We start from the raw sequence: 18,986 nt of genomic DNA, 5'->3' as shown, positions 1-18,986 counted from the left end.
TGCCTTTTGCAGCATGAATCGGTTACTGAGTTCCATGGCTAGAAGACTCAGAAATGATCTTCTTTTGCCTTTCCACCCTGTGCACGCCTTGTACAGAACATAGGCATTCACTGCCGCCAGGTCCAGCATGTTATAAAATACGGCTACTGGCCACCTGTGTGTTGCTGTTCGTACTGTATACTTGCGTGCCATCTGGTCCAACACATCTACACCACCCTGTAAAAGCAGAGAGAGAGAGAGAGACATAAGTATATTTTTTTCTACCCGATATAGGCCTGTATAGTACATATCAGGAAACATTGTAGCACTGGTATAAAATTATATGCACATTCACATACCTTCATATGGTTGTAGTCTGTTATCGTGTTGGGTTTCCTCTTTATACCATCCCCGATCATCACGTCTCGGTGCAAGGAACTCAGAAGACACACAGTTTTCTTTTTTTTTGGCGCGTAGATTGTCAAGGAGACACTGCCGCTTCTAAACACTGACGTGCAGAATTTCTCTCGGCCTGCAGTGTCCTTTGCCGATGGAGGAAGCTCATGACGAGCTTTATTCATCGTGCCCAGTAGTGTGGTTTTGCGCTGAAGCAGACTGTGTGACAACGACAGTGAGGTGAAGAAATTGTCTGTTGTGACATTTCTCCCGTCATCCAGAAATGGCTCCATCAGACTCATGACCACATTCTCTGCCAGCCTCTCCCCCTTCTGACGATTGGGGTCCTTTCCCAAGTAAGGGGATGCATTGCAGACGTATTTGGTCTCCAAATCCATCGCCATCCAGAACTTGATTCCAGATTTGTCCGGCTTGGATGCGATATACTGTGTGAATGGACAACGAACCTTGGTCGGGAACAGCTGCTCATCTACGGTGATGTGTTGTCCTGCAGTGAAACTCTCAATACAGTTCCTAGTGAAGCATTTCCAGATGTCCAAGATCGCCGCAAATCTGTCTGTTTTCACCCGTTCTGCCCTCGTGTCCTTGTCGTCAAATCGAAGGTGTTTCATGATGGAAAGGAATCTATCTCGGGACAACATGGCAAGCTTGCCAGCAGCAGTGAGGGTAAAGAAATGCAAATGTGGCAGGGTTCACAGGTAACTAGTGTTTTTGCACAACAAAAGCAGGAGGACAATGGAGCTAATGGCCTCTCAACCCGAGGTCGGGCCGAGGGGATTTTACGTAGATTTGCGTAGGTTTAGCAAACATAGTGTTAAATCACTCATGAATAGATGTGTTTGTGAGAAATTGGTTTGTTTTAAGCATTTTAAATTTAAATAAATACTGCAATACTCATTGCAGAAATACATCTTTTCCAATATTGTGCAGCCTAATAATGAAGTACTTACTACTAGGAGATATCTAACAACATACGATGCAACATTCAACAGGGGGTAGTGAAGTGATATGTGGCAGATCAAAGTGCCAATTCGATGTGGGGCCGTGATTAGCATGTGGAGAATGCTGCAGCAGTATTACAAAATCAGCAACTCTTTTAAAAATAATAGTGATACAAATATATTATTTATTAATAAGTATATAGAATCAGTACACAAAGTATAAGTATATAAATATAAGCATATAAAGTATATAAGTACATAAAGTATAAGTATATAAAGTTTAAGTATATAAAGTATATAAGTATAAAAATCTTAAGTATAAAAATGATATAAGTATAAAAATGTTATAAGTATAAAAAATTTAAGTAAAAAAAGTTTAAGGGCTCAGAGGCCTGCTGCTCCTACTCATCAGAGTGGTTCTATTGCTTGAATTTCTTCTTCAGAGCCTCTGCTAAAATGGCAGCAATGTCCTCTGAGGGCATGGGCGTCCCCTGCGTCAGTCCCCTCCTTGGCACTGGCGTCCCACCTGGCGACCTCAGCACCGGGCGCAGTTTAACGCAGGGCAGCTCCGCCAGGACATCCACCATGTTGGGGCCTTTGGTGGGTCCTGAGCCACTTCCCTGACGATGACTCGTCTTCTGCTTGGGGCCCTGGATACTAGCAGGTGGAGGAGGAGGAGGAGGCGGCGGTGGAGGAGGAGGAGGGGGTGGGAAACAGCTTGGAGCTGAAGTGGAGACTACAACAGGAGTCCCAGTGGTCTCCGAACTGCTCCGGGATATATGTGGGTCAGTCAGGGCACCAGCAAGCATGGAGATCTCAGACCGTAAACGGCCCACCTTGTCTTCGAGAGCTGCAATCTTCTTCCAAACTGCCGCCCACTCGGACCCTGCCTCTGCTGCAACAGGAGCATGCTGGTGATCCCCGTGTCCACTGGGGAGGTGGATGCCACTCCCGACCTTTGCAGGGGTTTTGCCATTTATAGCAACCCCCGTTGCAACAGTCAAGGATGGTGCAGTGGGCTTGCGCACACGAAAGCTGGAACGCTTAAAGCATCCCAGACAGGTGTGTAGAAAACCATGCAAGCGACTGAAAGGACCCTTTGCAGACGTTATTTAAAGCAATGGAACACAAACAGTAAATGAAGATCGCCCAAATCAAGACCGAGAGAAATAAAAATTACAGCTTCTGCTTCCAGATATACGTAGCAATAACCAATGAGCACGCAGAACCATTCGAGGTCAACTTAGCCGACCGTTTCACGTTCTAAAATTTACAGGGTACAGTGGTACCTCAGAAGTCAAATTTTATTTTTTTATTTTTTTTTCTCTCCCAAAATGGCGACGCGTGCACACACTGCGGCTTCTCTCTCTCCCGACTAAACAGTGTTTTTCGTCCTGGACGTTGCAGTGTTTCTGTACGCCTTTGTCGCGTTTATCTGTTCTTAAGCCCATATATAGCCAAACATTTTTGCTCAACATCGGCAGAAACAAACTTTTTAAGTTAGACTCTGTGGACGCCGAAGAGCTGAATGATCTGGGTCTGCTCCGCAGGCCTACTCAATCACCGACCCCCACTCCTGCACCTCGCCCAAAATGGAGGTGCCTCAAGTGGCGTGAGAGAAAGCAGAAGAGGGATAAGAGTGGAGATATCCGAGCTAGGCTGGTGGCTTGCCCACACAAACCCGCTATCCCCTCCATCGTTCTGGCCAACGTACGCTCATTGGATAAGAAACTGGAGTACATCCGACTACTATGTTCATCTCAGAGGAATGTAAAGGACTGTTGTGTTTTTTTGTTCACGGAAACATGGCTCAGTGACTGTGTCCCGGACCGCGGCATTCAGCTTGACCAGCTAACATGCTACCGTGCTGACAGAGTTGTCGTCGCGGGAGGTAAGACCCGCGGTGGCGAGCTTTGTGTTTACATCAATGACGCCTGGTGCTGCGATGCTGTTGCGGTCTGCAAATACTGTTCACCAGTGTTGGAGTTTATGGTTATTAAGTGCCGGCCGTTCTATCTACCGAGGGAATATACAGCTATACTGTTGTTTGCTGTGTATATCCCTCCCACCTCCAATGGCAGCAACAGGAGGGAGGCACTGAATGAACTGTACCAGCATGTATCAGTGAGCAGCAGACAGCCCACCCAGATGCTTTTCTCATCTTGGCTGGGGATTTCAATCATGCAGACTTAAAGAGTGTGTTTCCCAAAATACAGCAACACATAGACTTTCCTACACGGGGAAATAACACACTGGACCTTGTTTGCACCACCCAAAGAGGAGCTTACAAGGCTTTCCCCCTCCCCCAGCTCGGTGCCTCAAACCACATTACTGTCATGCTAATGCCTGCTTACAGACCGCTTGTTAAAGTCACCAAACCGGTTCGGAAGCAGATACAAGTGTGGCCGGAAGGGTCTTCAGAGGCTTTACAGGACTGCTTTATCACCACAGACTGGAGTATGTTTAAGCAGGCTGCCACATACGACAACACCACTGACCTCCAGGAGTACTCAGAGACTGTTACAGCCTACATTAACAAATCCACTGAGGCTCAGTAGGCACCCCAGCCCCCCACCGTTACATTGGAAGGAGCGGACCCGAGACCCCCGGCGACAACATCCCGGAGCAGTGCCGACGCCAAGAGCTAGCCCCCCTCCCCCCCCACCCCGAAGGGCAGCCCGTACTCAGTCACCCACTCATTCGACGACAAATAGCCCCCCCCCACCACCAGCCAGGGCAGACACCCAGACATCACAGGATGGCAGCCACAGCCCCCCCAGCTCCAAGAAGCCACTAGCCGCCCATAGCCCGGGGGCCCAACCCCACCACCCGCCAGAATCATGAGGAGACGAGACCACAGCCGACCACCCCCTCCTACATAATGGAATTGGCCAGAATGGACCAGAGAGAATCCAATTCGCCCAATTGTTTTTTTTGGAGGGAATTAGACATTCTCTCCAAACTTATGTGGTCTAGAATTAAATTTCTATACTGAGTAACACATAAATTATTTTTTGATTTCCAGTTCATGAAGATAGTTTTCTTTGCAATGCCTAAGGCAGTAAGGATCATGTGCACTTTATTTTCTTCCATATCTAATACACTTGCATCACCTAAAATGCACAATGTAGGTGAGGTTGGGATATAGCAATTAAACCAAATTCATAGATCTTCACATATCCTTTGCCAGAACTTCTGCACCGGTGTGCAGGACCATATGGCATGCATGTAGTTCTCTACAGAGTTACCTGAGCAGTGGGTGCATAGGTTTGAGTGTATAAGGCCCATTTGGAACATCCTTTGTCCTGTATAATGAGCTCTATGCAGAGTTTTGTATAGTATAAGCTGTAAGTTGGGGTTTTTAGTCATTTTGAAGGTGTTTAAACATATTTCTTTCCAAAAGTTTTGATCTGGATCGATGGATAGATCTTGCTCCCATTTTGAGGTTGGGAGGGAAATTGAGTCATCCATTTTTGACAATAACTTATACATTTTTTGCAATAATTTGGGGCTAGAAAGATTTAAAAATTCTAGCACCCATGGAGGTATTTCTAAGTTAAACTGATTAAGATTGAACCTTGCCTGAATTGCTGGTACTCAAGAAATTTACTGTTGCTAATTCCGTATTTTGAGACTAGTTCCTCGAATGAAATAAATTTTCCGTTTTGCATAACATGTTCAAGATTTCTAATCCCTTTATCATGCCATAAGGGAAAGCTCAATTTTATCTTTTTTCGGCAAATATCTGGATTGTTCCAAATGGGTGTTAATTTGCAGGGGATAAGTGGAGACCTAGTTATTTTTAAAAATTCCCACCAGGCTGTTAATGAGGTGTTAATACTAAGGCTCTTAAAACACTTATAAAAGGCAGATCAGACAATTTTACTTCTCCGCAGATTGCTTGTTCTAAGTCCAGCCATGGACTATCTACCGGGCTTGATTTGATCCAGTTTGTTATATACTGCAGTCTGTTGGCTAAGAAGTAGTGATAGAAACTTGGTAGTTCTAGACCACTATTACCTTTGGCTTTTTGCAGAGTTTTCAAGCTGATTCGTGATGGTTTGTTCTTCAATAAAAATGACAAGATGCTTGAGTCTAGTGATTTAAACCAAGCCATAGAGAGTTTATTATTGATCATTGAGAACAAGTAATTGATTTTAGGCAGGACCATCATTTTAATGGTGGCAACTCTTCCAATGAGTGATATAGGTAGAGATTTCCACTGCACAAGATCCTCTTCCACCTTTTTTAACAAAGGAATATGATTCATCTGTACTAGATCTGAGAGTCTGGTGGAAAAATTTATGCCTAAGTATCTAAGGTTACCTGACTGTAAAGGAGTAGTAGTTGTGTTTTGGAAACTACAATTCAAAGGCAAAACTGTTGATTTGCTCCAGTTGACGGAGTAGTCTGATATAGATGAGAACTTATCTATAAGTGATATTGTCTTCAGAAGTGAGGTTGGAGAATTCCTAAGAAAATGTAATACGTCATCTGCATAAAGGCTTATCTTATGGTCTGTTTTTTCTGTTTGAATTCCTTTAATATCTACATTTTGTCTAATTAGTTTGTTGTTTTTAATTGTATTTGATCATTTTAATATTTCATGGCCAATTTTAATATTGTCACTTTGAATGTCAGGGGTTTGAGGAACGTTTTAAAACGCACGTTGGTTTTTAATCAGCTGGCATCTTCCCCTTCAGCATTTGTTTTCTGCAGGAAGTCCACCTCCGGGACCAGCGGGACGAGGCTCTCTTTTCACGACAATGGAAGAGGGATAGATCCTACTGGAGCGTAGGTGGTGTCCACTCCTCAGGCGTCGGAATTCTTTTTGGCGACCGCGCCTTTGAGGAAGTAAGTTCATTTACCGCTCTTCAAGGCAGGGTTTTGGGAGTGGACGCCACATGGAGGGGACAGCGCCTCCGGGCCATATGCATCTACGCTCCAGTGGAGGCCTCGTCCCGTATAACTCTCTCTGAGGAGTTGTCCCCGTTGTGTGTCACAGATCGACACTTGATTTTAGGAGGGGACTTTAACATCGCGTTGGAGGGTAGAGAAGATGTCAGCTCAGGGCATTTTCGCCATTTTATTCATTCCTTTAAACTTGTGGATGGTTTTAAAACATGCAACCCCAGCATGCTGGGCTTCACCTGGCATAATAGTCGCGGAGCCAGCAGTCGCATCGACTACATTTTAGCTTCACCCCCCGTTGTTTTTGAAAAGGTGTCCCTCTCCCCACAGTGGCCCACTGACCACTTGGCAGTGGAGGCCACTGCCTCCATAGACGCCCCTGTATATGGGGGCGGCTATTGGAAAATGAACCTGCAGATTCTGGAGGAGAGTGATTTTAGACACCTTTTTTTAGATCACTTCTCCGAGTGGCAGAAGGACAAGCCTACCTTCCCCTCTGTGGCCGAATGGTGGGAGAGTGTGAAGGACAGGATCCAAACCTTCTCCATGCAGTATAGCAAGCAGCGCAGGATGGAGAAGAAATTCTCCATTCTGCAGCTGGAGAGAAGGTTGCGGGATGAATACGCCACTTACAACAATGGGGGCATGTATTAGGATGAATTCACGGACGATTACGTCACCCACGTGGCATGGAATTAATCCTTTTACTATAATATTCTGGGAAGTTGTAATTGTGGATTAATTCTGATCGTATGTGGACTGATCGTCCTGAAATTCAGATCAATCGTCCATGATTCACCCCGAATGTTACTAGACTGCACGAACATGTTATTTACCGATCCCCTGTAAAACCTAATTTTGCCATAAATAACTTGGGCTCATAAAAAGAAACCAGGATGCTCATCTTGCATCAAAAGCATGCATTTGAGATGACATTTTAATTGTAAAAGTGGCCATATGTGTTTACTTTACATTTTAATGGTGTGTAAATATATTGGTTGCTTTTATTGCTTTTTTTTTTGCTTATTTTATGGTGAATGGTTCTGCAGATAGTTTGTTTAATACTATTTTAAAATATTTTCAGTAATGTCTTATTGTATTGGCATTCACTTGTATGATGTGGGAAAATTTCAGCCTGTTATATTATGACTATTTCTGAATATCATTGTTTTAGTAGGAAAATGTTTTTAATTCCCTTGTTGACAGTGCCAATTTTTTAAGTGCAGTTTCTATTATATGTTTTAATGTGTTTGTGTCGATGTAAATAATTGTGCAGAACTGTTTAATAAAGTATTTGGATCTGAAAAAAAAAAATCTGTTTTATCAGTTTAATATCTGATACGTCCCCTATGGAGGGGACCACATATTAAACGGATTTTTGGAACAGGGAGCCGGAAGTGGGGCTTGCCCCGTCCGCTCTACGCATGGACCCGGTATTGCTGTGCTTCCGGGAACGGTGCACCTCTACTGCCCCCTGTTGTTGAAAGGCAGAACTGACTGACTGACTGACTATATAAAGTACATGATCTTACCACACTGACATTTCTGATTTTGCTAACAATCATGTACAGTAAATTTAAAAGCTTTTTGTTTTGTCATAAATTATTTATGCTATTTTACAATGCAGATAAAGTATTCCTGTCGATACAAGGAGGATATATTTCTTTTCTCGATGGATGTCGTTTTGAACCTAAAGGTTGTTTTTTTGGAAGAGCAGTATATAGTTACTGCCTACATTTTTTGCTGTGCATGTGATTTTGATGAGAATATTACATTTTTATATCTCTGCGTAGATTTTTTCAGCAATAATTGAATCTATCCTTGTGTATTTAAGGTTTTGGTAATTCATGATTACCAAATAAGATTTGGTGTCATTGTACAAATATAAGAAGATTCAGTGTGCAGTTACCAGGTTACAAATAAACAAACAAATAAATAAAATGGCATCAGAAGAGAAGTACGATGACAGTAAAATGTGTGAAACTAATGGAATGTGAAAAATGTGTGTGCATATAAGTCTCCACATGTATAAAGCGGCTGTATAGCATAACGAAAAGGAGCAATGGATAACTGACATAAAGTGCTTACTGTCCATAACGACAATGAGTCATGTACGGCGTAAGATAAACACAACATGCGTTAACTTTGGATATGCATAATGCACACGCAAGAATCATATGTCTTTGGAATCGAAAGAACTATCAGATAACTTCAACAAGTTACCAAATGAATGCAAAATCAAAGATAGGCTATTAATTTCTGCCTGGCACTAACCTTGTATTCCTCTGTCACATGACCGGTGGGAAGTAGGACCCGAATGCAAGCTGTAGGGCAGAACCCCCTTTGCGGGGAGCTTTTCTGGCAGGCAGGCTTGGGCACAGAGACGCAAACAGACAAGGACAGAACTGGAGAACATTGGCCTGGGCACTTTACCAAACTAAGGAATGGGAAAACACAAGGCAGCTGGTAGTGACTGACAGAAGGACAGGAACATGAGGTGAGACTAATAAAGACCAAGCGTGGCTCATTAGGGCCACGTCAGGGAGGAGAACTGGAGAGTAAGGTTGACAGGACGGGCAGGCCATGACAGTAACACCCCCCAATCCTGTGCCCTCCTGGTGCAAAGGTATCATTAAGGGGACACACAGACCAGGGCAAAACCAAGGACAGCAGGGGAGACAAACCGCCAGGACACAACTCATGACAGGCCAGGTAACCCGACAGGGATGCAGACTAGGGACCAAAAGACAAACAGCGGGTGTCAGTGGGCAAGTGGCAACAAAGGAAACAGAAGAAGGAGACAAAGGGAGGGATTGGGCACCAAAAGGACCAAAGGTGGCACAGGACAGACAGGGCAGGACACAACCAGACAAACAATGTGCAACAAGAATAGGGCCAGGAGAGGGAGCCAGGGGGAACCTAAAGTGGGAAGCAAGAGTGACTGGAGTGGGGGCTGGAAGAGTGAAATCGGGCTAAGAGGTGAAACCAGGGAGAGCCACGGGGAAGCAAGACTACAGATCAAGCTCCGAGGTGCCGCAGAAGGGTCGCGGCCAGGGGGGCCTTCGGAGTCCTGTCTGGGTCTGTAGAAGGACGAGCTCCTCTCGTCTGCGCCAGCCGAGGGAAGAACAGCATCGGTAGACGGCGAGGGGTCGGCAGAGCCGGAGGGCATCGAGGAGCAGGCAGGACAGGAACCGGACCACACCGTGGACCCTGCAGAACAAAAGCAAAGGCCAGTACCAGTGCCGGAGGAAACCGCAGGTGGTTCCTTTCGGGAACCAATGGATGGGGTCCCCCGAAAAGACCCCCTTGGACCGAGCTGGGGTCAGGCGGTAAGTCTGGGTAGCATACCCCAGATCTTTCCTCCTGGAGCCGAACCCCCGACCAGTTTTCCGTTGACCCTGCCGTTGTCACGGCGATAACCTCCTCGGCTGGGGAAACTCTGGTCACGGGGCTGACACCACGGACTGGGACTCAGGGCAAGAACTGGAGGGTCCCACTCCATGTCCTCCGGGCCGCCTGTGCCTTAATCCATACTAAATGTAATTAAACAGAATGAAGCTTAAAAGAATAAAATGGTAAAGAGAGGAAAATTTAATGTGTAAGTTTCAAAAAACGGGCTCTTACTTTTATTCAGATGTTTGCAGGCGTTGTGACTCTGTGATGAATGGTGACGTATGAGATCCTGAGAATGGGCTACGCCTCCAAGGGTGAGTGGCAGGTGGCATTTCCCAGGAATTACAGGCTGGAGATGTCTGAGGAGCTCTCCTGGAGTGAAGACAAAAGAGAAGAAGGGAACAAGCAGAGGGTGTGGGGAGAAAAAGACTGCAGATCCAGTTACAGGTGAATTGTACAAATGCCCTTGAAGTCTTGGTCCATGAGGGATCCAATTTTTAATTAAAAAAAAAAAAAGGACAATAAATTATTTAAAAATAGAGTTTTCATTTATATCTGTCTAGGAGTTAAAACACATAAAATCAATTAACTTACCTGGTGATTTTGGAACTTCTGACCCCAAATCAAAATAATATAGATTATAACTAAATGCATCGTTTTATTTGGGAAAAAGGGATAAATTAAATAAAAGGTTAAATTTGGAATCTAAAACAAAAACAGCAATTTCACATCAGGAATAAATATCATTTCAAGGGTCTTCAGTACATTTTTCCTGTGTCTGCTCCCTTTACACGTAGAGAGTGATATAAACATGTACCAATATGTTAGACTGACTGAAATGAAACAGAGAAAACGTAAAATAAAGAAGTAAGGAAAATAGAGGTTAAAATGCACGGTAATTTGTCATATTGGCGCAAATGCACATAAAAAATGTACAACCGATTGCTGCATGTATCGCTTTTAAAGGTTAATGCGTACTTGTGAACCAGTTATGTCCATCACTGCGTACATAGCTAACAGAAAGTCAAAACGCATTGCTGTGCTCTAGAACTTGTGAAGTAACTTGCGTGCCTGCTAGCGGCATTCCAGTTCATTTCAAAAGGCATGCACAAGCAGTGCCATCTTGTGGTTTGTCATATATGGCAGATAGGCATGTTGCTGGCCACCCTAAACGAGGACCCAGCATGATGTTGGCCACTGCTGCTGGGCTGCTGTCACAGTTGGTGATTTTTGCTACCTGACTCGACGGTGATCTCAGCCATGGTCCATCTCCTGACCCCCATTATATTTTGTCACCATTTTGTCCCGTCCGCTCCACGCATCGACCCGGTATTGCAGTGCTTCCGGGAACGGTGCACCTCTACTGCCCCCTGTTGTTGAAAGGCAGAACTGACTGAGTGGGTGACTAATAGACTGAGTGCCTCTGGATGGCCAGCTAATTAGCTGCATGTGCTGTGAGGGAGGGGCCCTGTCCGTGCACAGCCCCCGTTTCCTGCTGTTTTTCTCTTTTTTTTTTTTTAAAGGAAGGTGACACGCTGTCGTTTGTGCGGTGGGCAGCTGTGCTGAGGTAAGGAATGACGTCATCTTTGCCTTTTGAATTTTCCCTCATGTTTGTTTAAATGATTGCTGTTTTTTGAGAGGACAGGAGGACAGGGAGGAGTCTGGGCCCCGAGGCTGGCGGCTGCGACATCCCTGGGCATTCTACTCCGAGTGGGGGCGTCACGGAGGCCCGGCTAACGGCGACCCGCTAAGCGGCGGCCCCATATCGACTCGGGTCTCTCTTCGGTCTTCAGGACCGGTATACGTTTCTTCTCCTTTCCAGATTGGAAAAGACAGGAAGGAGCAAAAGTGGAAGAGTTGACGAAATGGCGACGGATGGCATAGCTTCCAGCGGTGGGGCTTAAGACCTTGCATTCCAGAGCATCCCCGCGCATATGAGAGTCTGCTCCGTACATCTCCGTTCAGGTAAGTCAGCTTCCGGTGTGATCACTAGACTCCATTCTTGTGTTTGTCCCTAAAGAGAACAGCCAGGATAGGAAATGCTGGAAACCCATCCCGACCGGAGTCCATCCCTTCCCGGTGGCACAGTAACCCAAAAGTGTTTGTGAGTGTGGTTTATGTCAGATTAGGAGAGCTCAAATGAACCTTTTGTTGGATGATAGTCGGCGACCAAAACAAGAGCTAGATCACAGAAAAGTGTTTCAAAAACGACAGCGTCAAAGTGAAATGCAACGCTGGATGGAAGTTTTCTAGTCCTGATGAAGGATGTAGAATCAGAATCCAGATATGTTTCCATACAAGGAATTTGCCTTGGTGGTGCTTTTACATGACATTACAAAGAACATACCACATTTAGCAAAGACATATGCAGAAAGGTAATAGACAATAGACTGGCAATTGGGTAATATGATAATTATATGATAATTAAGTTTATTAATGGCAGTAATGATGGTATTATGATATTTATATATGTGTGTACATAGTAATCATTGTAGTATGAATATAAACTATATAAATGGTATAATAATTTAAAGGGCTCTTAAATGGTGCCGTTATTAAGTAGCAGCCAAGTCAACTATATGTGCAAGAGTGCAATATGTATACAGAGTTTGCAGTATGTGTGCATAATGTGCAAGAGTGCAGAATATAATCATAGAGGAAGTTTATCAGTTGTTCACTGGTTATGCTGGTGGAATTTTCACTGCAGCTGACGATTAATTGAACGTCCAGTCAGAGACTGGCTTGGTTAATGAGAGAGACTGCCTAAGGGAAGAAGCTCTTGGCGTGCCTTGTGGTCTTGGTTCTGATTGCCATGAGTCTACTCCTGGAGGGTAAGGCTTGAAAGATGTGGTGAGCAGGGTGAGATGGGTCCTCAAAGATTTTGTATGCCCGTTTCCTGGTTCTGGTGATGTACAGTGTCTGGAGGGTAGGCAGGTTACTGCCGATTATTCGCTCTGCTGAGTGGATGATGTGTTGCAGTCTGGCCTTGTCTCGTTCAGTGGCTGATCCAAACCAGGCTGTGATGGAGGAGCTAAGGATGGACTCAATGATTGTAGCGTAAAACTGGGCCATCGTGGTTATAACATATTATTTTGGATCAGGCACGGACAGTTGTGAGAGTTCAGTCCGCATTAGCTCTGATAGAATAGTATAAATTTGCAAAGCTAAAGTCCACAAACAGAATCCTAACATATGTCTCAGGGCACTCCAAGTGTCGGAGCAAGAAATGTAGTCCAGTGTTAACTGCATCGTCCACAGGTCTGTTGGTTCTGTAGGCAGACTATAGAGCAGGGGTGTCAAACTGCAGTCCTGGGGGGCCAGAGCCCGGTATAGCTTAGTTCTTTCCCTGTTCCACCACTAATGATTCAGCTCAAGAGCTGTGTGGTAATTAGCACAAGGAGTTGAATCAGGTGTGTTAAATGAGGGGAAACCCAAAAATGTGCAGGGCTCTTGCTCTCCAGGACTGGAGTTTGACACCTGTGCTATAGAGGGTCAAGCGATGGGTCTGTGATGGTTTTAAGGTATGACAGCACAAGTCTCTCAAAAGCCTTCATTACCACTGATGTGAGAGCCACTGGTCTGTAGTCACTGAAGCAAGAGACTCTGGGTTTCTTTGGAAAAGGTGTTATTGTGGATGACTTAAGATACAAAGATCCAGTGACTAATTGAAAATATCTGTGAAGACAGGTGATGGTTGATCTGCACAGTGCTTCAGAGTGGCTGGGGAGACCAGGAGCTTTCCCTGTATTCTGACTCCTAAAGATCTTGTTTACATCTCTGTCGTTGATTCTCCTGGGAAGGTGGCTGGACGTGGGGGGGGGGCGTGAGCTGGGGAGAGTGTGGGCGAGGTGTGAAGGTACCCAGGTGTGAAGAAGGCCATTGAAAAGGTGAGGGCTGTATGATGCGCGAATGTGGCTTTTCAAACCCGCAGTAGAATTTGAACAGGTTTTTGTCACCACTCCTGTAGGCTACATCTTTTGTTTTATGAAGCTGCCTGAGTTCAGTTGTAAACCATGGGTCGTCATTATTATAGCTGACAACAGACTTTTTGGGAATGCGAGAGTCCTCGCAGAAGCTTATGTGCCATGTTACAGTGTCCGTGTATTCATCCACGCTGTTAATAGCAGTTTTGAAAACATTCCAGTCTGTCGAGTCAAAGCATGATTTTAATTGCTCTACAGCTCCACATGTCCAGTGTTTCACTCTAGTAACGACAGGTTTAGCAGTTTTCAGATTTTGTCTGTATGCTGGAATTAGATAAATTGTTGCATGGTCAGAGTTTCCTAGTGCAGCACCAGTCATTTTCTGTCATTAAAATGTGACGTCTTTTCAGTTACCTATTTATTTGTTTTGGCTTTTTCTTATTATTATCTGTGTGTTCATTGTAATTGATTAATAAAATTATTTATTTTCATTATTATTTCTTTTTCACTTATCTTTGAAATGTGATTTTGAAGTTTTAATGTGATTGTATCCTTGTCTTTGTAAAGCACTTTGAATTGCCTTGTGCCTGAATTGTGCTATATAAATAAACATGCCTAAAATACTTGACGATGACAATGTGCCCAGCCAGCTGTGAACTGTTCATGCGCTTCAAGAGATTTGTAGTTTTTAAACTCTTTAAAAGTGTACGAACTAATGACAGACACTAGGTGGTTGACAGTGTCCCCATAAGAAAGCCAAGGTAGCGCATCGGGATCCCTTGTCCATGTGTTTGCTGGCATTTCATGAGGGTCGACGAGGACACCATAGACAGTGGCGTACTCTCACTGTTCTTCGCTTTCTCCATCTTTGCATTTCTTGCAGTGTGAAGATCTGCGAGCTGTTTAATTTTAGTGACCGCTCCTTTTCAGGATTATGTAGTATATGTTTAACATTAGTTCAAAGTGTGGAAGGGAAATTTAAAGTGATGGTAGGCCAGGGTTGGGAGGCATTGTGGGATTGTTCTTGTGTCTCAGGTTTTGTTGTTTTGGGGATGGTGCCGTGTGTCCTTGCCTCGCAGCCACCTGCATGGAACCAGCTTTGCAGGCCACAGACCTTGGAGAACTGGGCTGAAGGGAACATCGCCGGGGGGAGAAAGGGGACCTGCAGGAAGCCTTGAAATGTAGCTGCTATACTATGCTAGACGCAGTTTGTTGTATGGTAGCATTTGAACACACAAGCAAGTTATGTATCCATAAGGGTTGTATATGTTTACGCTGAAGTCTTTATTTAGGTAATATAGGGTTGGGGTTTCGCTTACTGATAGCATTGTGAGCCATGCCAGCCATGGACACCGAAGGGGGGGTTGCACCTTTTTGCTGGGTTGGGAGTGGAATTTCCCTAATGTTTAGGGTTTTTGCCCTCCTTCCTAGGCTGGATAGACAGGCTTATGTGTGGGACTCATAGGAGGCCTAGGCCTAACGAGGATTGGAAGCTCAACATCCTTGAAGTAGACCAATAGTGGCGTATTATGTTTGTTGTATGGTCGAAACCTGGTTTGCAGATGTTTGGTAACCAATCGGGACTTAGAAGTCCATATAGGGGAATTCGTCTTATAGTATATTAACCTGCTGATTTCTGGGTGCGGGGTGCATTGCGCATTGTACCCGAGTGTGGCTGGAACACTATGCTGGATTGCTGAATAAAGAAGAAAACTTTGCTCATTATGTTAAGACGGAAGCGGAATTGGGAGTTACGTCAGTCTGCAGCAGCGCTGGATCGTTTTACGGCACACTGCTTGCCTGGTCGCAGCCTCCAAAGAGCAAGAGTTCCAGAAGTTCACCTGCGCTCCAGAGACATTTCATAGTTATTATCTTATGTGCCCCTCTCGTTTGGTAGTTCATTTTCTGTCCGTGATTACGGGTGTGCGTGTATGATGTTCAGTAAGTAATGTTTTCTATACTTTTAATGTAGTTGATTTCTTTCTGTATGCGCAGTATCGGTGTAGTGTTGCTAGATTGCGTATATGGCAGCTTGTTGGATTTACATGCCCTGTTATCGTTGATGTAGCAATTTGTCGTGGGTCAGCATTTGTATGTGGTAATTATAATTTGTTATTGCTATTAATCAAGTTAAAGGAGCACCTCCAACTTATTATATAGTTTACTGGTAATCCTTCAGTGCCATCTTGTGGACATATTTGAAACTACCATAATTCGCTTACCTTTTCCAGAATGTTGTCGTTATTCCCTTTATTGGTTTATTTCAGAACCACGCCCACATATTGGATTGGATGGTGCCTATTGTTAGTTGCTGGGCTGTAACCACAGAATTGCGAGTAAAAACCTTAAACCCACCTTGGCTGTGATCCCAGTGCTCTGACCGGCACTCTTCTGAGAACACTACCTCATCCGGAACCACGATTTCATTAGTCCACCTAAACCTCCCCCACACATTACATGCGAGGTCTGGAGTTTGATTCAAGTGTGACAGAGTGAGAGTGATTATAGAGGATTATAGAGTCATAGTTGTTTGGGTTAATTCTGACTACCACAAAAGTTTACAAGCCCTCTTTTGGCAAGAGCTAATCATAAGAGCTAATCCTAATCATTTTCATCTTTGCCGTTTAAATCACTCATGAATAGATGTCTTTGTGAGAAATTGGTTTGTTTTAAGCATTTTAAATGTAAATAAATACTGCAATACTCATTGCAGAAATACATCTTTTCCAATATTGTGCAGCCTAATAATGAAGTACTTACTACTACGAGATATCTAACAACATACGATGCAACATTCAACAGGGGGTAGTGAAGTGATATGTGGCAGATCAAAGTGCCAATTCGATGTGGGGCAGTGATTAGCATGTGGAGAATGCTGCAGCAGTATTACAAAATCAGCAACTCTTTTAAAAATAATAGTGATATAAATATATTATTTATTAATAAGTATATAGAATCAGTACACAAAGTATAAGTATATAAAGTTTAAGTACATAAAGTATATAAGTATAAAAATCTTAAGTATAAAAATGTTATAAGTTTAAAAATGTTATAAGTATAAAAATGTTATAAGTATAAAAAATTTAAGTAAAAAAAAGTTTAAGTAAAAAAATTTAAGGGCTCAGGCCTGCTGCTCCTACTCATCAGAGTGGATCTGATACTTGAACTTCTTCTTCAGAGCCTCTGCTAAGATGGCAGCAATGTCCTCTGAGGGCATGGGCGTCCCCTGCGTCAGTCCCCTCCTCGTCACTGGCGTCCCACCTGGCGACCTCAGCACTGGGCGCAGTTTAATGTGCGCCAGCTCCGCCAGAACATCCACCATGTTGGGGCCATTGGTGGGTCCTGCGCCACTTCCCTGACGATGACTCGTCTTCTGCTTCGGGCCCTGGATATTAGCAGGCGGAGGCGGTGGAGGAGGAGGAGGAGGGGGCGGGAAACAGCTTGGAGCTGAAGTGGGGACTATAAGAGGAGTCCCAGTGGTCTCCGAACTGCTCCGGGGCATATTTGGGTCAGTCAGGGCACCAGCAAGCTGGGAGATCTCGGACCGTAAACGGTCCACCTCGTCTTCGAGGGCTGCAATCTTCTCCCAAACTGCCGCCCACTGATCCCCGTGTCCACTGGGGAGGTGGATGCCACTCCCGACATTTGCAGGGGCGTTGCCATTTATAGCAACCCCCGTTGCAACACTTGAGGATGTCTTCACAAAGCGCTGGGAAAGAAAAAAATCTCCAGTTGCAAAAAACTTGTTACATTGCGCAGTTCAACGCAGAGGGGGCGACTCTGTGAAACAAGCGATCTTCCTTGGTCGAAAAAATACTGTATTCGGAACGGAATCAAATCCAAAAAAAACAGTCTGCACACAAAGTACAGAGAGTTAGATGTCTTACTTAAACATCACACAAAATTATATTTTTCTCCATCATCCATTAACATACAGCGCAATCTCAGATCCACATTAGGCCATACTATACAGATTTCCTGTATAACATTAATATACGCATATACATGTATATATTTATATATGCACATTATAAACATTTCAACCTGCAATGGTACTAACAGGGTGGCTAAACTGAATAACACCATATCACAGTCAACGTATTCCGATCAATTAGCAAGTAGCCTTATAGGTAGCTTTAGCATTTTACATACAACTATAAAAAATGATACATTAGCAAAGAAAATAATCAACAAAGGTTCACATTCATATCCTGACTGTTTTTCCTTCACACTAATGATCCCTATATCTATATTTTCCTTAACATTTAACCAAACAGGTAAATTGACCTACCAGGATATCCAAAAGAGAGCAATTGCACCAAAATCTTTCTATCCACTAATTGCTGCAATTGTATGCTTCGGCCAAAAAAAATAAACAGTGCTCTAAACGTTGATATCTACACAAATATATATATATATATGTAGATATATACGTTTATTTCTCTAAGTTGCCGTTCACTCTTCTTTCCGCTCTCTTTACCCGCCTTTCTCCGTCTAGAAAAGCCCGCCGGAAAAAAAACTCCCACCCTACCTTTCGGCACTCAGGAACGTCTTAAAGAGACAGCTGCCCACTTTGGTATACACACACTTATTGTAAGGTTCATGCCTCCCTCTTTACAAATTACGCTCTATAATAGCTTCAAATCATTATGGTACTTTAGCTTTATAGACCTGGCTTCATATGGTTTTGTTATTATTATTTTTGGTATTAGTATTATTATTTTAAGAATGAAGCTAAATAATATAGCCGCCCACTAATATGTCACATATGGGTTAAAATGCAGAGGACACATTTCGTCGTTGTGTGATGTGCCAAGAATGGCACTTGATTACAAAGTACAAATACTTTTTTACTTGCCAACATTCATAAGCAACTTTATTTTTCAGTACAGTTGCGGTTTTTATAAATCTTGGTGATTAATATTCGCGGAGAGCGTGGGGTTTCCATTTTTCTATAACATTTATATTGTTAAAGGAAACACAGCTTAGCAAGCTGTTTAATTTTAATGACTGATTGTTTTCAGTATTAACTAGTATTTGTTTAACATTGGTTTAAAGTTGACTGCTGCTACTTTAGCAACAGCTCGGCATGCGCTCTCTGAGCTGATCCTAATCACTTTCATCCTTGATATTTCAGTCAGTCATGAATGGAGGTGTTTGTGAGAAACTTATTTATTTATTTTTTTAAAAAAGATCCTTTATAAACACTCCAATACTTACTGCAGAAAATGATTTTACGCAATGTCCTGCAGTCCAGTTATGAAATACTAATCTAACAACATACAATGTGCATGCAGTCCACAGAAACGCTGTCTGTGCGCAGCCTGCTGGCAAAAAGCGGAACTACAGTTACAGCAAATAAGGCAGAACGGAAACATCGGCGTCACTCCTTGGACTGATGATAGCTTATAAATAGTTCTCA

The 18,986-nt window shown here is 43.7% G+C and overlaps 1 long non-coding RNA gene and 1 pseudogene across 1 annotated transcript; one reads left to right on the top strand and one right to left on the bottom strand.

Annotated features, from left to right (window-relative positions):
- The first annotated feature begins 7,535 nt into the window (after positions 1-7,535).
- On the top strand, positions 7,536-7,715 carry LOC140582617 (U2 spliceosomal RNA; annotated as a pseudogene).
- An 8,765-nt stretch (positions 7,716-16,480) lies between these two features.
- On the bottom strand, positions 16,481-18,048 carry LOC140582319 (uncharacterized). Its single transcript, XR_011985253.1, has 2 exons — positions 17,856-18,048; positions 16,481-17,417 (listed from the first exon to the last, which is right to left on the bottom strand). It is a non-coding gene; the product is annotated as an uncharacterized lncRNA (long non-coding RNA).
- Between the last annotated feature and the right edge of the window lie 938 nt (positions 18,049-18,986).

Source organism: Paramormyrops kingsleyae, chromosome 24, assembly GCF_048594095.1.
Source record: "Paramormyrops kingsleyae isolate MSU_618 chromosome 24, PKINGS_0.4, whole genome shotgun sequence".
Taxonomy (NCBI): domain Eukaryota; kingdom Metazoa; phylum Chordata; class Actinopteri; order Osteoglossiformes; family Mormyridae; genus Paramormyrops; species Paramormyrops kingsleyae.
This window is presented reverse-complemented; position numbering and strand designations above follow the sequence as displayed.